The sequence below is a fragment of the Pholcus phalangioides genome, unplaced genomic scaffold (assembly GCF_987345545.1).
Source record: "Pholcus phalangioides strain wild (caught in Gottingen) unplaced genomic scaffold, Ppha-v1.0 ptg000010l_1, whole genome shotgun sequence".
Classification (NCBI taxonomy): Eukaryota; Metazoa; Arthropoda; class Arachnida; order Araneae; family Pholcidae; genus Pholcus; species Pholcus phalangioides.
In genome coordinates, this window is record NW_028301603.1 from 25,658,993 (window position 1) to 25,682,886 (window position 23,894).

Consider the following 23,894-nt stretch of genomic DNA (forward strand, 5'->3'; position numbering starts at 1 on the left):
TGCTAATTACTCTGAATACAGTATTAATCATACAGTAAAACCTTTGTAAGTCATCACTAGGGTGAAGTCATAATTTTTCTTCGATGAAGTTATCATTGTATTCATAGATAACAATGTTATCAAACCCTCGTTTACTCATTGCTTATTTCGGTTAACTCATAACTATGGAAAAATTTGAGAAAGGAATAGATGATGTTTATGTACTGTTATGTATGTTAATCAGAGATGCTGCTGTACTCTAATTTACCTGGGACCCAGAGTATTAAAAAATCTGGGTCCCTTTTGAGTGAAAGTGGGTCCCTATCGAAAAACATTATCTTGACAAAAGGTATGCTCCCTCCCCCCATAATTCACTGGTATCTCCATGAATTTTTTTTTCCAGCATGCCCCAGGTCTTTGATCACTTGCTCAGATCTCTTGAATGAGACAGAGCAGTGAGCCATGGTCTGGGTAGGAGGAGGAGGTATCTCTGTGGATCAAATAAATAATTCATTTATAAAAACATGTTCTATTCAAAGGTTCATTTACTTTCATTGTCTACTCTAGCAGGAACAGCTTGCAAAGAAGCCCATTAATACTAAGAATTTAACATATGTAGAATGTAGCACATATAACAAATCTAAACAGCTTTTATAACGTTCCCATTTAGAAAGTTTTTCACTTAGTACCATAGATTTGCATTGTCCCAACTCTAAGTAATTCTTATTAAGATTTCCCATTTGAAGTGTTTTCCTGCTTAGAATGTTTTTTATGAAAGTTTTTTGAAAAACGTTATAAGCAGGATCCACTGTAATCAAAAGTTAGAGGCATACAATTATATATTTACTAATTAATAAATCTATAAATTTCCTTCTGATTGATTTTTCATTTATTTAAAAAAATCTTAGCTCTTTCAATAATATCTTCTGATTTAAATTTAAAGCAAATGAGATTCTCTTTCTCTCAGTACACTCTCTCTCAGACACTTACCTTCCCTGTTCACGGGAGCAAGGATTTCATATAAATCCTTGCAAAGCGATTTCCTGGTGGAATGATTTCATTTTACCTCCCTGATGGTCCACCACTCTGATCTGTCGCCATTTAACTGCCACATATTTTCACACCTGAATATTGGAGCTATGTTAGATTTGTGTTGGTGAAAGTTAAGTGTGCTTGTGTGAGTGTGTGTGCCCAGCATTTAGTGTTCAGTATAGGTGGTGCCATCTATCTAAAGCCGCTACCAGATACTCAAATGGGGACAAGCACACATTTTGACACCATGTGTAATGTAGAAGAAGCAGTCATAAAGAGTGAATTCTGCGCCTCCTCTAGGCCAGAGCCCGAAGAGGGGGGGGGGCACTAGACCCACCTGCTTCTCCCCCCCCCCCTTCACCCTAGCTTCGGTCCTGCATCTATCCTCCAAATTGGTAATGCATGGATATGAAATTTAATGTATACATATTTGTGACGTAGTTTGTGTGATTGTCGTGGCAACCAGAGCACTTTTCAAAGGAACGGCCAACTCAAAATTGAAAAACGTTAGAAAATCGTATTTTTAGCTGATTACCACGGTGCAACTGCGGGTACCAAACCCAGATTTTCACCAAAAGCAAAATCTAGGGGGTAAGAAGGCCCAATCCCCCCTCCCCCGAAGAAAATTAAAAATGAAAAATATTTTTGGAGAAAATTAAAATATTGGAGAAAATAATCTTTTTATACAAATACAATGCCACAACAAGCAAAATGCTCAATGAGGTGGCTGAGAAAAAGATGCCCATAACAAATATGGATGTCATATATTTCAAAAATACAGCAATCCAATTAAAAATGTAATTACAAACAATATAATATACATGATGATTTATTATACAATGCCCATAAAGAATAGTTATGGTTGTCTAAATTCTAGGTATGGATAGCTTCTGGATTTACCCAACATGTTTATCGTATTTCTTTTTAAACGTGTCAATTGTGTTAGAATTTACTACCTCCAGGGGTAAGCTATTCCATTTATTAAACAACCCTATTAGAGAAAAATTCCCTGCAACACCATAACCTCTCATTGTCCCTTACCAATCGATACTGGTGGCCTTTGTAAAAGCAGTCAATTAACGGTGTACTAATAATTCATGGTCCATCTTATCCATCCCGTAGAATATTTTGAACATTTTGATTATATCTCTCTGATCTCTGTTCATCCAATGTAAACATTCAAAAAATGACGTCTCTTCATAACTCAAGTCCTGTGTGCCAATAAGGACACATGTAGCTCTTCTTTGCACCCCTTCAACCAAGTCTTTGTCCCTCTGTAGATATGGTCTCCAAAACCTCACAGCATACTCCAGTCCAGGATGAACTGAGCCTTGGAAAAGTGGAAGAATGACTTTAGGAGAGTGCGAAGAGACCATTCTGAAAACGAAACCAAGCATTCTATTCACTTTTATGACCACCACTGAACAATGTTCAGAAAACCTAAGCCACTCGTCAATGAGAATTCCCAAATCGGTGACCTTAGTTGCATCCGAGATAGTGACACCATTCAACTTGTAAGAGAACCGTGGGTCGCTTGAACCAAAATGAGCGACCATGCACTCGTCAACACTAAATGCCATGCTGCAATCCTGTTTAAGTTGGTCTGCAGCAACTCCCTATCGCTTTGATTCCAGATTACCCCCCCCCCCCCCAATTAGTTTCACATCATCTGCGAATTTGTTAGCAATCCTTGATCAAGTTTATCGATAAAAAGTACAAAAAGTATGGGCCAAGGGCACTTCCTTGAGTAACTCCAGATAATTCTTTTCAGCTCTCCTCACAATATATATATTACATTCTTTTTTGGGAGTCCACAATCCAGTCTGTCAACTCTCTTCGACAATACACATGGCAAATTATGAAGATATGTAAGTTTTTTAAGAATGACACTCTTTCAATACCACTTCCAAAAGCAAAATGTGTAAATTACAAGGTCCGATATAAAAAAGTCAAGGTGGACCACATGGTTTTACTGCATTGTCCATCCCTTTTAAAAAGGATTTTTTTAAATTTTAGTGGTCAATGTCAGTGTAATCGTTTTTGACAAATGAAGCACTTTCATTTCTAGTTCTTTATTTGAGCATTGTAAATATTACAAGATTCATTGAAAGATGGTTATTTATGCTCTGGTTAAATAACCAGTCTTTCAATGAATCTTGTATTAACAAGTGGAGAGGACATTTCTATATGCATTGCAAATATTGTTTGTGCCTCTGCATGCCTAAAAATACAGAAGAAAACTGAATGCTATTAGGTATCATCAAAGTCACAAAACTTAAAATAGGTCTATTTACCCAACTGCTTTGTTATACAAACTGTTGTTTCACCTATACACAAAATGTGCACAATAATTTTGAATGATGAATGTATGTTACTGACCAAGACCATGAAGAGAAATAACTACAAAATTATTTTTTTTCAACCAGGCAGAAGTTTTAATGACTACTCTACGTGTTGAACACTCAAACTAAGCAAATGAAAAATTACTGAACCACCAAATGGTCCACATACACCCTGTCCCCAAATAACCTTAAAAACAATACAATTTCTGCTTTGGCAGAACCATTAATTGCAATCTACTACATTTGTATTATTTGGCATTATGTCCATGATTCCCTTCTCAATTAAAATCAATTATACAAATTTTTTTGATCGGATTTTGTTAAAATGTAGGACAAAGCAGGACATTTTACCATTTTACCAAAAAGTAGGCAAAGCAGGACGAGTGGGAGCCCTGAATTAGACAAAATGAGCCATGCTGGACTGCTTTCTTACATCAGTTGTTCCCAAACTGTAAATAGCGACCATCTGGGGGTTTGGGTTAATAAAATATAGGGTCTTCATGAAATGGGGGAACACAAGTAAATTAACAAAAAAAAGACCTGAATTTTGTTTCAACATTTTAAAAACGTTTAAATTTAAAGTTTATTCAAATACAAAGCCCCATAGAAACTGGATCCTAAGGGCTCAAGCCACATAAACCTTCTTCTTGCAAAAGCATAAGTGGATACAGTTTTTCCCTAACAAGGTGGGAGGGGCCAAGTGTCCACCTTTTGCTTTTCTGCCTACGCTAGTAATTTTTTTAATCTTGGGGGGGGGGGGGCGGCGATCGTCTTCATTGCCCCGCTCCCGTATCCCCACCCATAGCTTCAATCACCTAAGCCCTCAGGTGATCATGAATATTCAATGCAATCTATTCCTGCATACACCATTGCAAGTCGTATATATGTACGTTTGGAACCCCTAGACCACTACCCTCCTCAATGTTTTTGTCGTATCGGAGTTTCTTCTCCACCTACGACAAAACTTTCTAAAGCAAGCTTTGTGGGAGCACCCGCGCTCGTTGAAAACGCATCCTGCGAATGCAAAACTACTGAACACACTATTGATCGATATTAAGCTGTGTGCACAACAGCAGCGTTGCACTGCAACGTATAGCAATAGTGAGCTCAAATCAGAGCAAAAGACCCGAACGATGTTGAATGGAGCAAGGTGCAATTGATCGAGCAGTTCGTTCAAAGACCGGCGCCGACTGTCAAAATCAGCAGTTTGCCGTTGGAATCGGCGTGCATGGCCAGACAGAGATGTGCATCAGAAGAAAACGCTGCACAGTGGTCCATCCAAATCAGGAAATTAGCTGGGGGAAAAAAAAATGAAGTTCTTGCTTCTGAGAAAAAAACCATATGGGTGTCTAGAGAAACGTCTGGTGCATCTTGGGGTGATATTTGTTTTGTGATTTACATTGGGGGAGTCCCGGGGGGGTCAAGACTCACTCAGATGGGGCTCTCGCGGAAATGTGATGAAAAACTTAACTTTCTTAGGTTGTTACCGGGTTGCGTTTAAATGGAACCATGAAATTCTTTTTACTATTCATTTTTAGTTCTATGTCCTTTTTGGTTCGTTATTTTCCGAGTAGGGGGAATAATTTTCGTAATTCGTCCTTAAAGTTTGGCTTATTTTTGAGTACAAAAAGTGAGTTATAAAAAAAGTTTAATTTATACAAAAATTGCCACGTTTTCAAATAAATTCAATTGGTCGAATGGTCACTAAAATATTATCACGAAAATTAGAAACTTTGGCTGGTTTTAATTTATATAAAAATTGCCACGTTTTCAAGACAAATAAATTCAATTGGAACTGTTCAATCGTGAAATGTTTTTTCAGATGTTCCACACATTGTTGGTGAACGTTTTGCATTATGCGTAGCTGCCCCTTTTTACGTAAGAAATTTTTGAAATGGCCTCGTATGACTCGTCTAGAGTTGTTTGACGTTATTCGCACTAATGGTGGGTTGAGCTTGCCTTTTAAAAAGTCAGCAGATTAGTTAATCCAATATATTGATGAAAAGTCATGAAATAAACTTCATAAAAAATAAATTTTTAGTTCCAAGCAGAGGGGTGTCAGAGTTTTGCTGATGGGGAAGGGGGGTCAAAAGTGGCTGAAAAATTTGCTGACGTAATACTTGAACGGCCCCTAACAATCAAGATATTAAGTGATCAAAAAAAGTTAAAATTTTGTTTTCCTTCTTTTGTAATCTATAAATTTTGTTAATATAAATTTTAAATAATATTTTAATAAACCTTGTATTACTTTAGAATCATACGATTTTCAAATATTGCACATTGAAGCTAACAACAATTTCCTTAAATTATCACTCTGCCCAAGCTATCATAATTTCTTGATAACATGAGTGAAGACTTAACAAGGTTTTAATATACAGTAAAGCCTCAAAAATCTGAGCCCAAAAGTTCGAGTTTCTGAATAATCCTAGGCATGGAAAAATTTTGAATTTCCTTCTTGAGACCCTATTTTTTTTTTCTGAGAACCCGATTTCATTATTTTTTTCTCAGGAGTACTACTTAGAATATCCATATTGCACAGTAATTGCAGTTTGAAAGAAGTTAGGCAGCCCCCAGCCCTATATTGGGTATAATTGACGTAATAAAATATTGGATCCTTGAATGGACTTGCACCATTTTAACTTTCAGGGGCGGGGGTCGCAAAGAAAGAAGGACAAGCTTGACAGTTTTCTTTATAATGATGGACAGTGGCATTGTTCCCTAATTACTTATATAAAATCATTGGAAAGGCAGTCGAAAGATATCAATGCCTCAACTTTATCATTAATCTCATCTCCAACTTTTTGCAATCATCTCTCTCATCTTACACTTCAACAGATTGGTAGCATTTTCACTTCAACAGATTGGTAGCATTTTTACAGTTTTGTAAAAGTACTTTTATCAAGCTTTTATAGTGTAATCCCAGCCTTATTCAAGTATAAAAATACAGTAAGTATGCTAGTACTGCTTTTATTATTATTTTTTAATAAAACCAACATTTAAAGCATATTTTATCAGGGTACTCCGATCTTAATCAGCTTGATTAATCACTTGATTTTTTTTTAAATCATTGATTTAAATCACAAAATTTAAATTGTTTTTTTAACATAATATTCAATGATATTGAAGTAAATAAAATACAAATACAACGCCACAACAGGCAAAATGCCCAACGAGGCGGCTGAGAACTGGTAAACCTTGTATGGTTTGCATGTTAATGTAATGTGATAAAGTTAGTGATTAAAAGAAGTATAGAAGATCTTTTTGGAGTAAATATAGTATAATCTAGCCACAGAGAGCAACAGGCCTACAAACAGTACAAATATTCAGTCACTACACATCACTCACTTCACTTCTGAGATATAGATGGCAGCACTGAAAAATCATACACAACACTAGATACGCACTCAGACTGTTAGGTACACACACTTACAATTCCGGCACAACTCACTAGGTAGTAAATTGCCTATGGCGATAGACCTGAGTTGTGCTCAGTATGAAAAAAAAAACACAGATATCATTGGGCTTTCAACTTTACTTTTTGTATTAAAATTTTGAGTTTGCCCATTTTTTTTTACAAAAACTCATCAAATCTGTGAAAGAATGAAAATGTGTAAACTATTAAGCAACAACATGCAAGTTGGAAACACATCCATTAATTGTGCAAGAAACAATCTTGGCAATAGAATTTGTTTTATATAGTCGATGCTGAATGGCCCTTTGCTTGAACATCGAGTCAATTGAGATGTCTGCACCAATACTGAGTTGCCAATACTCATTCACTTTAATGGGGGTGAAGATGTGCATCTCCATAATGCGGGTGACCCAAAACAAGCAACCAATAGAAAAGCAGAAATTTATGACGGCAGTAAGAGGTCATTCAAGTATTACGTTGTCAGCATTGATGGGGGGCGGGGGTGGATAATGCTTACGTTATCAACCACCCGTTATGAAAATATGAAATATTTTTAATGGGATCTTACTCAGTGTGCAAAAAATGAGAAAAACCAAATGAGTTTGTAGACACTTAAAGTAACATTCTCCCCTACACATAGTATAATTCCCCTACACAGCACTTTAGTGATCTCTAAATCATGGTTCGTACTCTTCCAACGAAAAAAAATTCAAGGACTATTCAAGCACTTTTCAAGGTAAAACTTAAAAATTCAAGGACTTTTTTTACAAAAGCATATTTCTAACATGAATAGGCGCATATTTAATTTTGATTAAAACTTTCAGAGATTACATTTCTCCCTACTTTATTTCACATCATCTGTAATGAATAAAGGAGGCCACATACACATATATATCATACAAAACATATGGCACATTGAATAACACAGTTCGTGCCTGTCAATTTCCTCATTGAAACGTAGTTTAGTCTCTAAATATTGCAATTAATTTCCTTTTAAAGACTAAAAAAAAGAACTCTTCTAAAGATAAAAAAATATTAAATTATTTTTTTCATTAATTCTGAATTTATTTATTTCATTAATGCTGGAATAATTTTTTTCATTAATGCTGGAATAATTTTTTCCATTAATTCTGGAATTTTTTCATCAATTCTGGAATTTTTTCACCAATTCTGGAATTATTTCTTTCAACAATTCTGGAATAATTTTTCATAACTTTTGGAATAATTGCTTTCATCAATTCTGGATTTGTTTCTTTCGCTAATGCTGAATTCTTTTATTGATTCTAAAATTATTTCATTAATTTTGGAATTATATTTCATTAATTTTGGAATTATATTTCATTAATTTTGGAATTATATTTCATTAATTTTGGAATTATATTTCATTAATTTTGGAATTATATTTCATTAATTTTGGAATTATATTTCATTAATTTTGGAATTATATTTCATTAATTCTGTAATTCTTTCTTTCATTAATTCTGTAATTCTTTCTTTCATTAATTCTGGAACTATCTCTTTCATTAATTTTGGAATCATATCATCGATACTGAAATTATTTCTTTCATTTATTGTTTTAAACTCCTTTAAACAACTATGGATGCCATTAGAAAATAACGGAGATGCGCCGACATCCAACGAGTCACGTGATCTTCCAAGTAATTATGTAGACCACTGACGTCATACCAGCGCCGGTACTAGAACGCGGGAGGGGGGGGGGGCAACTGCCCCGGGTGGCAATTTTTAGGTGAACACCGTTATAAAATTATCGAATTCCGAATTGGTGGGGGCGGCAAGACAATACAAAAATCCTAGTTATGGTCCTGCGTCATACTCCCTCCAGTAATATAAGCTCAATGGATTTCAGCGCCGATTCACCCATTGAAGTACAGCTTGCATTTGGCGACATTTTCGTCTGGCACACTCAGCAACCAATCTTGATAGAAGGGATTTTTCAGCCACACAAGTAATTAAAAGTACACACACTTGTTACTCATTTTTTGTTTTCTTTCTTTAAAGAACCTTATACAACCTTAGACAGCATGGGCGGAGATACGGGGGGGGGGATGTGAAGTTGACTGATCTAATGTATATATGCATATATGAATTGACATCAACATCGTGTCCCCCCCCCCCAGACTTCCAAGTCAATCTTCGCCTATAGTTTACAGTAATCAGAGGAAGCTTCGCTCACTTACGGACCGAAAGGCTGAAATTATTTATTTCGGCAAAAATTATGGCACTTTTTTATTAAGATATTGATTTCTCAAGTCCTCCAGAAAAAATACCTAGTACAAAAGTTTAATGACTTCCAACGACTCTAAATACGTCTACGTACGATCACAGAATACATGCTACCATAAAGCCGGGTTTTCCTAGAAGTGGGTTGTTGCGATACCTTTAGAACAGAAGGACTTCTACTCTAGAAATAGGTATTGGTTGGTTGTTGGGGGTCAGAGTGTGCCGACTGAGCTGAAGAAAAAAAACAACGATCGGAAGTTCATTTTGAACTCTAGCTTTTATTCCATAAAAGTTGCAAGGAAAAAAAACAAGATCATTTACGATCATAAAAGAAATAAATAAAACAGCAGACAAATAACAACCGGCAATCTCGGAGAAAAAAAAACAATCCCGACATAGACGCGGAAAAAAACCAGCCTACAGTACAAAGCCGAGCTCCCGTGAGCATGCCGCCAGCGATTTACATATTGCGTCGGGCCGAGCGGTTCCACGTGCACAGAGAATAAAAAGGGAAAAAACATTCCAACATAGGTTTTTGGCACCGCATGAACCGAACTGTATTATTTCGCGTCGACAGAAACGTTTCACATAATCACACTACGCGTTTGTGTATTCCTACCGTGGCGCATCAGCTCACGGCCCTGCTATCAGCTACTCTGTCATCTGCATGCTCCGGTTTGAAGGGAAGCATCGAGCTCGATGAAGGGAAGTGAAAGCAAACAAAAATGAAGAGAAGATCGGTAAAACGAGTGGTGCACAACGCATTTGACTCCTCCAGAAACAGTCGGCCAATCACGCCCGACGTAAAACACTGCCGTGTGAGGCTTGTCGCGCTCTCTAGGAAAACAGTCGAACTTGTTTTCTTATTATTATTGAGTGGACGGCGTGTCACGCTGGGCGATTCACTTTGCACGCGGCACAAAAAACCTGCTCCTACGAAAACCCGGCTTTATAATAATGGGGAAAAACGTGCTTTAAATCCAATTATCCAGGGTTATTGGCTACTAAGGCTTTTTCCCTGTGCTTTGCACTTTTTTAAGGACGTCACTTACGAAGTAAAAAAAAAAAGTGGCGAAAACTATTTCGGAAAACACAAATTTTTCAAGGACTCTCACAGAATTCTTAAAAAAAAATTCTTTTTCAAGGACTCTTATTTATTTTTAAGGACTCTTATTTATTTTCAAGGACTCTTATTTATTTTCAAGGACTTTCAAGGCCTTGAAAATGAACTTTTTTTTTTCAAGGACTTTTCAAGGTTTTCAAGGACCGTACGAACCATGTAAATGTTTCGCGGATTCAAGTGCTCTGGAACTGTGCCATGCATCACTTAAGTGATTATACGCCACGAATCACTTAAAAAATCGGAGAATGTGCTGCGGGTAACTTGAGTGATGTAGAACTGCACTGAGGGCCACTTAAGTGCTCTAAAACTATGCCACATGTCACTCAAGTGTTCTGGAACTATCCCGGGTCATTTAAATTATCTGAAAATTTGCCGCTTAGGATCCGTTCAAGTATTACGTAAACAAATTATTAGCCATTTTTGACCGCCCCCTCCGTCAGCAAAATTTCGTCATCACTGCCTTCGACCTCCTAACACATATTGGTGGGATCAGAAACATGAGCCCCCCCCCCCCCACAAATGAAAAAAATATTTTTTTTTAATGCAAAAAATATTTAAAAAAAAAATAAAAATTTTGAAATAAAATACCTTTGTATGTTATTCTAATCGATTTCTGTTAATTTCAATGCTATTTGAAGGGTAAGAACTCCAAATTTATCTCTAAGAAATTCATTGTGACCCACCATTTGAGCCATATATGGTAAACCGTTGACCTGCAGACCAAATGTGGCCCTGAAGGTTATCTGATGTGGCTTGCCTCAGTCAAACCTAATTTTATAAAAATGAACTAAGCGGCACATTTACAAATCGCTTAAATGACCTGTGACACAGTTACAGAACACTTAAACGATCCGTGGCACATTTAGAGATTCCCTGAGTGGCATTTGGCACACTTTTAGAGCACTTAAGCGGCCCCAGTGCAATCTACATCACACAAGTTAGCTGCAAAACATCCCCAGATTACTTAAGTGATCCGTGGAATAATTACGAGTCCCTTGAGTGATGCGTGGCACAGTTCCAGAGCACTTAAGAGGCCCGTAACATTTCCAGAGCACTTGAAGAATCGGTAAAACATTTATAGATCATTAAAGTGGCTATGTAGGAGACTTATCAATAGGGAGAATATTAGTTCAGGTGCCCAATAACTATTGAAATGTTTTTTTCCTGTTTTTGGCACACCGAATAAGATGTCATTTAAGAATATTTCATATCTTCGTAGAGGGTGGTTGAAGACGTCAGCATCATCCAAACCCACCCCCTTGTCATCAAAAGTCCGCAAATTTGAAAACCCTCTCTCCATCGATGCTGACGTAATACTTGAATGATCCTTAGTTCATTTTTATAAAATTAGGTTTAAACAGCATTGAAATTAGCAGAAATCGATTATAATAACATATAAAGGAATTTTCTTCTGAAATTTCAATAAAAAAAAAAAAATTGATTGGTGGGGAGGGGCGGGGGCACAAGCCTCCTATGCCCCCATGTACGTCTCTGATCCCACCAATATGCATTAGGATTCAGAGGGGCAGAGCTGATGACGAAATTTTGTGGACAAGGGGGGAGAGGGGGTCAGAGTTTTGCTGACGTAATACTTGAACAGCCTTTTGTTTTTTTGCTTTGTACATATGCAAGATCGACCTTCACAGGAGGTGGGGTGCAAGGAGACATTGAGTATTTTTCAAACATAATTTACTTTTTTTTTGTTTAACACACAAGCAGATTCCATACTAAAGGCTGAGAATCATTCTGTATGCATTTGAAAAATTATCAAACTAAAGTGTACAGTATTTTTAACTTTTTTTTTCAAAAAATTAACTTTTTAATCCACTGAACTGCAATAGGGAGAAAAAGACAACTTCAAAAAAAAAAAAACAATTGTAGAAAAAAAATATAATTTCTAATAAATAAATTCTAAATTTCTTTCATCATTAGGCCTATGACAGACAAGTCACCTAAGCCACTTGAAAGTTATGAAGGGCAAGTCACATACATGTGAAGTGGAGGGGGCTGCCCTTTTGATAATGCCATAAAATGCTAGTTTTTCATTGGTTGCTTTATTTGAGTCACCCACAGGATGGAGACACACAAAAAAAAAAGTGGGAGGTTCGTGAATAAAAATACTTTTCTACAAAAAAATGTTAATCCATGAAGTTAATTTGTGCTCAATCACCTTTCATGTTTACATAAACACAGATTTTTGGTGTTCGTATTTTTTGCTCATAAATTGTTGGTTGTTTATTCATTTATGCTTAACCGTTTGAGTCCCAGGGGGTATTGAAAAAACACTGTCAAAGAATCCCAAACAGTGCAACCGCGCTTTCTCTAAATGAGTACGAAAAGACCCAAGCAGTGCGATAGCGCTTGTTTTATTTTATGTCAAGAAATACCAAGCGGCGAGATAGCGTTTTGTTTATTTTACATCTATGAATCCCAATCGGAGCAATAGCGCTTTTTGTATTAGGTAATGTGATTCTTGTCTTTTTCTCATTGCTCCATCACATTTATTGCAGTTTAAATTGTTTGTTCATAACACAAAAATATTGTTAATTAGTAATTTGTTATTTTATAAAATACATCTGTATTATTACATATGCGTACTGTAAATTTATAAATATTTCAAGTTTTGTTTGTTAAATATTATTGAGAAGATAGCAATGAAATAAAAATTTTTATTTTGTAATGTATTATTGCATTATTATAGTATTATCCTACCTATTGTAAAATGTACTATTTACATTAAAAGGAGCTGTGTGATGTACTTGCTTCAGTAAATCTGAGTGCGTGACTTCAACAATCTGTAACACACCGCCAGTTGTCCACAATGTTTGAAATGTACTGGGTTTTCTCTACATAAAATCTCAACAGCGTGATCGCGCTGCTTGGGACTCAAACGGTTAATTAAATTTGAGCGATTAGGAGAAAAAAGCAGTTAGGTGATATGAAAATATAAATTCTTAATGATTAACAAGATTTATTTTAATTAATAAGCAATCAGATAATTTTAATCAAAAAATCTGATTTGAAATTTTAAAAAAAAATCGGATTTCTATTTTTTTCATACCCTGTATTTTATTGTTTTTCCGGATAATTTGACTTTTTTGATAATTCAAAGTGTGGCCTCTGCCCTATCAACCTCAAATTATCAGGGGTCTACCGTGGTGTTTCTCAGCATTTCTGAATCTAATGACCAGTAAAATAAGTAAGGTGCGGACCATCTAAAACAACTGGGCGGATCACAATCTTACAACATGATGGTTTCCCGTGTTTTACGGGACTGTCAGCATGACCAGATTTTTAGGTGTTCCGATTATTTTATTCACTTGCCCCATTTTTTCCTACGAAGCTTATTTGAATTTGTAATGCTTACTAAACTCATGAATGATGGTAATTTTTATAACTTATAAATCATATTATATATATAATGTAGTTATGGCTACATTTAACTCTACTATAATAGATAATAATAACTCTACTAACCCTACTATATCCGGCCCGTCATGCAGACTACCAGATCCGGCCGAGCCGGCTGAAGTATAGGGATAGGCATTTCACATTCTTTTATTCCATGGGCGGGACACAGTGACAGATTGTTGACGTCTGCTGCGCGGGGTTCTTGTCGGAGAAAGAGGATTATTTTACACAACTACAGTTACTTATGTAAGAATGACTATTGACAATGCTAATACCTCAGGTAAGCTTTGAGAAAGACGTGTGGTTACTATTTTTTGAAATTTCGCCAACATTCTGATTTTCATTGAAAGTTTATTTCGTTTTCTTTGAAACTAATTAAAGATCTGCCAGCTAGCTATAGGTTTGATTAGTAATCGAAGAATTTCTTTAATAGTACAATATAAGAAAAAGAACATTAATTTTAATACATCAGAAAATCTTAATTTTTTTTGTAATTAAAAAAATTACAAAAATTCTATTTTAAGACATTTTTTTATGAAACATTCAATGAATGTCTAAATTCAGATGTACTGTACATCGGACCCATTAGATTTTGAAGGAATCAATGTCGAAAAAGACAACTAAATATTATTGTATTTGCGCATCACTCGTTGTTAATTAACTTACGTACAATTTCAAATGATTTCTAGAGCTAAGATTACCAAAGTTCGATCTTTCCATGTTTTTTCTTTCAAATATATAGTTTCCGTCAAAAAAGTAGTTAAATATTGGTAAAACTGAAAGAAATTGTTATTTTTTATTTTTGTGGATTTAGTTTGAATTCTATATTCCACACCCAACTGCAGTGGTTCTCAAACGTTTGTCACTCATGGCTATGGCCCCTCACATCCTGGAGCAGGGTGGCTGGGATCTCTTGCAGGCCCCCAGCACAGACTTTCAAGGGCCTTCTTATGATGAATTTATGAGCGAGAAAAACAAAAAATAATAATCATCCCGGACGCCATGGCTGGTGCCCTGTCAGCTCTACCCTTGTGGGGGTCATGCTCATGCCTCCCTTGCCCTGTTCATAGTTCATCTGTGGCTCTCAAAATAGTTTAGTATAGATATTGTACATCCATAAAAAAACCACTTCAAAGCATAAATAGACATACACATAGACATCAGTATTTCCAGCTCGTCGTGACGCCTCTCACAAAAGGTTGGCAACACCCCTAGGAGCCACAACACACACTTTGAGAAACACTGCCCTGAAAGCTTAAAATTAATGATAAGAAAACTAGAATAGATTTTGATAAACACTACTCATTTTCAGCCTCTGATCCACTTGTCAAGAATTCATCACAAAGTGGACAATAGATGTATGGGAAGATAAGTAAGGGCTTTTATACAGGCGAGTTCCAGGAAAAATTGGCCTGGCCTATACTATCTCAATACATATATGCTTATAAACATAACAGAATTTGGGTTGTGGCCATAGGCGTAAAGTTATTGATAATGTTATTGGAGGGGGGGGGGCTCAGTTTCAATATAACGAAACCTCGTTTATACGACGCGCCGTATAAACAAAGTTTGCACACTCATACAGGTCAAAACGTCGTATAAATACGAAAGTTGTTTTACTGAAATTTTTTGAAAATGACCCACCCCCCCTCTCTCCTTCTACAGCCATAGCCATTTTTTTAAAGAATTTAATGGTTTCAATTCGAAATCATTGGTTTCTATTTCTGTGGAAAAAAATTGTGGTAGGCTGTGTATCGTGAAGAAGGCCGCAAGTTTCGATATTCATGATAGATGCTCATGTAAATTGTGTAACTTAAATTTCAAGTGATTTTTCTACTCAAAAATTTGAAAACTTTTCTCTGAATTCGTAACAAAAATTTATATTTCTGAACCTATCATTTGAATAAATGAACAATACAGCACTGGAAAAAAATCACAACGGAAACTCGCAACATAATTCACTGCATGCAAAGAAAACTGTATGGTACATCACTAGTCATGTGCACCTTGAAGACCGATTCAAAACAATATATTCAGCTGGTACTCATGCAGAACTAGAGATTTATGGGTGTTTTGCGGCTGGGCTTCAGAACCTTCTCTACTGACATACATACATTCCACACAAAACATACACATACGATCTCGTCTTTTTCTTCATACAGGTTCCCCATTTTGAGGGCAGCTGATGTCGGCAAACAGATAGACCCTGCCGTAAATTTTTCTCGATTTGGATTTGGTGGCTGGTCATAAATATCGGAAATTCCCAATCACTCACCAGTTATTCTACTTTGAAGTTATGCGGCTTGGCCTCTGGCGAGTAGCACAATTGTAAAATGTGCGTCTGGATCCTCTGTCCTATTGATGTACCCACTCTATCCCTCGGGCAAAGCAAGAAAGCCTCCACACAACCAAAATTTAAAGAAAGAAAGGTGGTGTGGGAAATGCCTCTTTATTGGCGGCTAAAAACAAGCAATAGTTTCGGGGGTGGGGGATTCAAAACGTACAGATGGCAAACACAGATTTTTCATTCTTCCCTTGTTCAATCATGGCCCTCACAAGTGTGGGGCTGACAGGGCTCCAGCCCTGAGGTGATTCACATCATGTTTTTTCACGTTATAAATTCATCATAATGGGCCTGCAAAAGATCCCAGCCTAGGGACCCTGCTCTAGGATGTGAGGGCCATGTATGTTCAATATTTGCGGAAACAATTACAAATTTATGCTTATAACAAATTTTTATTTCTGAATCTGGGGTGCTCCGCTCCTTACAACAAACCGCTTTTCCGAGTCGGACACCATTTCATCATCTATCAGACCTCGATATAACGTCACAAATGAGGACCGAATAAATATGACTTCATTAACGGGTGATTTACTAACGAGTAAACGTTTTGCCAGTTAAGCTAGCAGGACTAAGAAACTGACATTATAGGCGTGTTGACGTTAAAAGTGGTTGAAGTTATACCGAGGTCTTACTGTATATGAATGATTCCCAAGAGGGTGAGCCACATGGCTCTCCCATGAAGGAAGGTCCCACAGAGCTCCTGGCTGAAGTCTCGGGAGGAATATTTTACCATATAAATTCACAACAGGTGGGGGGAGGGGGATAGGGAAATCCTGCCCTAATACCCACAAAACATCTCAATCCAGAAGCCTTGTTCGATGATGTGGGGGGCCCATTGCTGAGAGATACTTTGCAGATAAATTATATTGTTATATTGAATGTACAGTATATTGAACTGTATTTCTATAGGGCTGTGATTCCCAATCTGTTTGTTGCAGCACTTTCTGGATGCTGCGGACAGGGCCGTAACTAAGAGTGTAGATTATTGCTGTCGAGTTGGGGGGCTGAAACAAATGTAGTTTTACATCATCTCCACAGTGTAAAAATCGATGACTTTGAACGATAGTTTTTGTTTCCTTTAAAATTTGTCGTCCTCTCAAAATTGTATATTCCCGTATATTCGGGACGACCAGCAAATTTCAGCCCCCTTCAATGTTTTCTTCATGTGGGTGTCTCTGCATGCCCCCCCCCCCCTTCACATTGGTGCGGCTGACAGGGCTCCAGCCCGGGGATGATTGTCATTTTTTTTTATTTTTCACGATGTAAATTTACTTGTTGGGGCCCATGAGAATCAGTCTGGTTAGGGGCCCGCCAAAGATCCCAGCCTTGGGGCCCTGCTATACAGGATGTGAGGGCCATGCCACAGCGTATTGCGATTAAGCTCTTTATGGGGACAATACATCCAAATGAATTTTATTAAGCAATTAAATTATTTTTACGGTGAATAAATACTCAAAAACACATTTTTTTTTTTGTGGTACTAACAATGTGATTCAGAAAAGATGCCAACAGCAACAGAAATTTCAGGGCATGTGATGATAATGTTGCCTGTCGATATAACACACACACACAATAATTCCTCTACAATGATTTTTTTTCTTGGTCCGCAATCGTTATATCGAGGTTTCATTGCATTTCATTCAGCTATTGTTTATTCGTCTCGGTGTTATTAGTCATACAGTATTTTCATATAGAAACGTCCTCTCCACTTGTCAATACAAGATTCATCGAAAGACTGGTTATGTGTGGAGATGAAGATTACAAGGAAGAAAATTTATCACTGCCCCCACGGGGACTCGAACCCCGGTCTCTCGCTTGCCGGACGAGTGCTCTACCATCTAAGCTATGGAAGCAGATATATATACGCTCCAAGGTTGAAATATTCTATGTTGAAAGGCACCGTACATGGACGCCGTCAACAATCAACTAATAGCTTGTGAATGACAAAGGCCAACCAGATGGCCAAATGCATATAGAAATGATTCTTGTCATTATTTTTTCTATATGCATATGGCCATCTGGTTGGCCTTTGTCATTCACGAGCTATTAGTTGATTGTTGACGCCGTCCATGTACGGTGCCTTTCAACATATATATACGCTCCAAGGTTGAAATATTCTATCTGCTTCCATAGCTTAGATGGTAGAGCACTCGTCCGGCAAGCGAGAGACTGGGGTTCGAGTCCCCGCGGGGGCAGTGATGAATTTTCTTCCTTGTAATCTTCATCTCCACAAATAACCAGTCTTTCGATGAATCTTGTATATACAGTATTTTGTCAAAAAAATTTCGGCCTGGGCTCCAGAACTCGATAAGTAAAATATGGCTCTCGGAGTGTACTTGTTTCGGTTTCACTATCTATTTTTTAACCCTTCTTTTCCTCATGCATCGTCTGGAAGCCTCCTCCCCAAAAAGTCATGTTCAAACAAAAGAAGAAAGAGATTTTTCTAGTTTTCCGACAGCGGGAACAAGAAAGGACCAAAGCACCTCCCCACCCCAAGGTTTCTAGAATATGTATAGTCTCCAGATGCCATCCAGAGATGCATGCCTTCAGGCAGCTACGATTGGCACCGAGGGAGAATGATAATTAGAGATCGAGTGTCGTTGTTGACCATGAGAAATATACTACAAATTGTTACAAAAAAAGAAAACCAAGGACAAGTCGATTGAGATTTTAAAAAAGTATTAAAATAAAATTTTGAGCAGATTTTTTTAACTAAACTTTTTTTTGGGGCAATTTTTTTAATCTCAAAAATTGTTTTTCCAAGCCAAATATGGGAAACGTATAAACACAAATTTTTTTTTGGGAGGGAGGGGGGGGGGGGGCTGAGCCATCCCAAAATTATTGGAGGCGCTTGGGTCCGTGGGCTGGATACAAGTTTACGCCCACGGCTCCTTGGACATTTAAAATGTACTGTTTTTCCCCAATATTTTTCAAGAAAACATTGTAGGGGGGGGGGGTTGTTAAAGTTATTGGTTCTCCCGTATATACAGGACTCAAGCATGTACGAAAGAGAGGGAGGATGCATTGCAATGACCTCAACCTCTAGGTTCTGGCATCTATTATTGGGGCGGGCTGAGCCGGGTCTTCAAAAATGTTGGGGGGAGGGGGGGGAGACTCGGGACCCATGGACCGGATACAAGTTTACGCCTATGGTTGTGGCTTTCGGCTTTCACACAGATTTTTTGTGCTGTTTGTTATCCTGTTGTTTTTTTACATGTTTGGACATCTCTTTTCATTTTTAGCTCTCATTCTCTTTGTATAAAAACCAGCAGGGCTGGATTAAGGAAAATATTCGACCCTGGGCAGGACTCTGCAAAAGAAAGACTTCTTGAAAATAGAAAGAGCTATGGTGAAAAGATTTGGCTTCAACGTGATTTAAATGATTTCCTACTGCGACTAGATTTTGGGAGGTCCTTACTAATCTGAAAACAAGGCATTTAAAATTATTTAATAGTTTTTTTTTTAATCGATTCATAGATTGGGGTGAAAAACTACAGCTCTGTGACTACGTACATGTTGCTCTCTAGTAAAAGTAAGAAAAGAATAAAAAGTGCAGTTTACTTGCAAGAAAAAAAGAAAAGCTTTTTGGCTTGTGAATAAGTTTTGAGTCATTGTGAAGAATAGGTTTGGGGTTCCTCAGACTGTAAAGTTAGCCGACCCCAAGTGGCATGTAATTTAAAGATCTTTATAAGTACTTTGTTGGGAAATGCAAAAAAGGCATTGAATTAGAGAAAATCTCCCTTTATTCTCGTGTATTTTCCAGGGCACCTTTTTTTTACCATCAATGTGTCTGGTATTGAGTTCCATTGTGTGATAAATAAGGATAAAATATTTGTGGGATGTTTTATAGTCTAAACTCTGTCTTCTACTAACAGACATGCTACTATAGTTATCTGCAATCCTACTGAATATATAATGTTCACACAATTCTATAATGTGATTAGTTTAGGGATTATTTTTAAGCTTTACATTTCTCTCGTTTTCGTCATCTTGTCTTGATACATATTCTGTTTAAAACAGGAGTAGGTTGTAGATATTTTGACTCAGATTCGTAAAATTTTATCAATTAATAAGTTTAATCTAATTTCTGCTGTCACAAAATGCTGTTGATGAGGACATATGGCGAAGTTAGTGATGGCAAACAGCATAAGTAGCCAAAACTTTGCATCACAGGAAAGGGGCCATTCAAGTATTACGTAAACATCGATAATGGGGGGGGGGAGGTTTCCGATTTGCTGACTTTTGATGACAAAGGGGGGGGGGTTTTGGATAATGCTTACGTCAGCAACCACCCTTTATGAAAATACGAGTTAGGATTCAGAGGGGCAGAGCTGATGACAAAATTTTGCTGATAAGGAGGGTGGGGTCAAAAATGGCTAAAAATTTACTTACGTAATACTTGAGCGACCCAAATTTACTGTGTGAAGACAGACGAATCTTCTTTCCATGCCCAGTCGCTTTGTTTGATCAGAGAAGAGGGCGTTTAAATACTTTGCTTTCTACCAGTAATCTGGTCATTGTCGAGAAAGGTTCTACAATGCGCAGTAGAAGAATAGGAGAAATAAATACGGAAGTAAGAAATTGGTCTCGAAGCTCTCTGAAATTCTAGGGTCCATAGATTTTCACCCCTCTGGTAGATTAAAGAGTTAAATTAACAGCGATCTCCAGTAGTGCTTCACCTCTTGAGCACTAATTTTTCAGCAATTTTAACAATTATTGTTGATTTATGACAACGTTTTTATAGGGACGATCGATTATGTCCCATATTATACAGTATTTAAGATCCCAGATTCTGGTACTTTAAACAAATACTTAATGAAACACGGTCACCTAGTCAGTAAGGAATGTTTTTTTTTCTTCTAAGCAATGCATCTTTGTTTACTGTGATTTGCAGCAGCCCTTTATTTTAGTAAATTTGGCAATATTTATCAAATTTGCCATAAATTACATTTTTGGAACAGATGCGGTATGGTCGGCCACGACTTTGGCGACTTTTTCCTCACGATAAGTCACCAAGACCGTCATAATGGGGCTCTGGGTTGCAGTATTTTTAACATCTTTTCAGTTTTCGCTGGGTGATACTAAATGGCGCTGGCTTCGCCAAACAGGATTTTTCTTTTGTTCACCGCGTTTTTTCAAAAATTCTAAGCAGCTGTTGTTCCATTTCCAGCGCGTCTCTCTCTCTTTGATTATTATTCCTCCCTTCTGTAGCCTACGTCATTTGGATTATTATCTACTGCTCAGGTTGTATCATACCGTTTTATTATTTTGTTGTATTTATTAGTTATTCATCCATTGCCATGCCTTCTGTTTTATTGGTTTATTATTTAAAATGAACCTACAGAATTTTTCATGCCCGGATCCGTTTATTAAAAAAATGGGCTAATGGGTTATTAAAAAAAATTTTTTTAACTGATATTTTTATGCTTGGTGGTTTCTATTATGTTTTGCACGCTGATGGGGTTTTTTTTCGGTGTCCGTAGTGTCTGACGGCCTTGGCGACTCTTCGTCGGGCCATCAGACATGTGTGGCGCCAAAAAATCGCCAAGTGGCGGACCATACGACAGCTGTTCCCCGTACACGTGCATGTGGGTGGAGCTGTGACCATGGAGGGGGATGATAAGGACAAGAGGCGTTCTCCATGATTCGTGTGCTCATACTCCTTAGTGACATTCACTGTTCCTCGCAAGAGTTTGGTAAATTTTATAAGCTATGAGGTAAAATGAGTAGCCACAAACGTATGGATGACGGAATGTGATAGAGTATCGCCAGTAGATTGGGGGCAGGACAATCACAAGTGCAGGTGGCTACAGAGATCGATGTTACGCTCAATGTCACCTGCAATTTGTGGAAACAGTTTCAGGGCACTGGATCCATATCGAGAAGACCTAGACAAGGTCTTCAAACAGTCATGATGACCAATGAGGATTATTATTTGGCACTTTCAGCACGGCGCCACAGGACTGCTATAGCATCACAGCTCTCATGTGAGCTGCATGTTGTCATTGGAACTCGAGTTTCACGATTTACTGTTGCCGGAAGGCTTCATGAGAGAGGGCATTATGCCAGAAGACCTGTTGTTTATATCCCACTAACTGTAGCACATGAGAGAGCGTGTTTAGCATGGTGCAGAAAACATTAACCTTGAACCAGACTTCAGCGGACCACCATGCTCTTTACAGATGAGTCAAGATTCAACCCAGATACTGATTCTCGACGCACACTCATCTGGGGAGAGCCTGGTACCTACATCCCTCCCATATCAGGGAAATGGACCACTATGGTGGTGGAGGGCAGACATCATGTTGGACTGTGGCACACCCCTCCATGTGTTTGGCAGAGGGTTCGTGACTGCTAGGAGGTATAGATAGGAGATCTTAGAGCCCTATGTCTGGCTTTTCAAGGGTGCAGTTGACCCTTGGTTCCTGTTCATGGATGACAACACTCGTCCACATCAGGCTCACCTGGTCAATGATTATCTGGAAAGGACTATTAGGCATATGGATTGCCCCTTCCCAGCCAGATCTCCTAACCTAAACCCTATAGAGCATGTCTGGGATGCTCTTAGGAGGGCAATTGCATCTCACCATCCCTCTCCGAGAACCATCCCAGAACTGAAAACTACATGGCTGCAGGAGTGACACAGCTTGCCACAGGGAATCTCCAACTGCCTCGTGTCCAGTATGTTGTCGTGCTGTCTGACTGTGAGAGGGGACCATACCCCATATTACTCATTTTCAGTTCCATCCCGCAACATGGATTTTGGACATTCCTGCAATGATGAGCTTTACTGCAATCATGCGTGAGTACTATGACTTTTGTATAGTACATCTCTTTCTTACCAAATTTCATTAACATCTATCCACTAGTTTTTCAGAAATTTGACATAATGTGCTAATTCTCTTAATTTTACACAGGAGTGTACTTGGATAAAATCCTTTCCAAAAGGAAAATTTACCAAGGCCGGGATTACACTATAAAAGTTTTGAAAATTTTTTTTATAAAACTTTAAAAAAAACTTTTATAGTGTAATCCCAGACTAATACCAATTGCACCAATTGAACAATTTTACAATTGATTTGGAAGTTGATTTGCAAGTCTGCCTGCGGACCCCGTCTGGTCTGTCTGCAGACCATAGGTTGAGAAAAGGAAAAGAATTGCTTGAGCTGTTTTACTGTATTGGTGATGGGCCCATCAATTAGGGGATGGTTATTGAAGAGACGGAACCAAGTCTACCTCAACCGGATTCAAGAAGGAAAAGCATTACCAAACACGGGCGCAGATGAACACCAGAAAACCACACTACGTGATAAAAACAAACACTGCAAAGTAAAACTGAATCATCGTAAACTTACCCTTTCGATTTTCTCACAGCTTTCAATTTCTACGTGGCGCACAAACTAGTAATTGCCCCCCCCCCCCCTCCTTTTTTTTCTTGCTTCCAATGTGCTCTCGACGACTCAAAAGTTTAATTCCAGAATATCTTCGAATCAATCGCTGTGAACTGGGATACCAGATGGAATATTACAAATGAAGTCCAAATCCACATTGCCTACATAGGTTATGCACACATAACGCGTAAGAAATTACCGATATGTAACACACATCCCTCAATGTCCTCTGAAGACTTACAAACTGTACACAACCTTGAGATGAGAGACCCACTTACGTCATTGGGATCAGGAGAATAGCAAGAGCCTTGTTAAAAACATAACAGACACAAATCTTGTAGTACTGATTGCTTCCGCCGGTTGACTGTTTAGTTATATCAGATGACCATATCATCCTTACTTTACGGGACATTCCCTTCGTCTGTACGAACCTGATTGACCATACATTCCGCATTTTCAAGGCAGTTTTGCTTTTCTTGCTGCATAATAAAGTGACCCGGTTTTTCCCGTTTTTCAAGTGGAGTTTCTCTGCTATTAATTTTCGTAAAAAAAAAAAAAATCCATACATGAGGCTGACCATATTCACTCGATATTTGAGGAAAAAAAAGTCGGGACAGTC

The 23,894-nt window shown here is 37.8% G+C and overlaps 1 protein-coding gene and 1 non-coding gene across 3 annotated transcripts in view; both read right to left on the minus strand.

Moving 5' to 3' along the window:
• The window catches only part of shn (zinc finger protein schnurri), a 289,957-nt gene extending 266,381 nt beyond the window's left edge, over positions 1-23,576 (minus strand). For both annotated transcript variants that reach the window (XM_089237935.1, XM_089237936.1), the window contains exon 1: positions 23,240-23,576. The gene's annotated coding sequence lies outside the window, so the exon portion shown is untranslated. The remainder of the gene's footprint in view (positions 1-23,239) is intronic.
• TRNAA-GGC (transfer RNA alanine (anticodon GGC)) lies at positions 17,666-17,737 on the minus strand. The gene has a single exon. It is a non-coding gene; the product is annotated as a tRNA-Ala (tRNA).
• Positions 23,577-23,894: the final 318 nt, after the last annotated feature.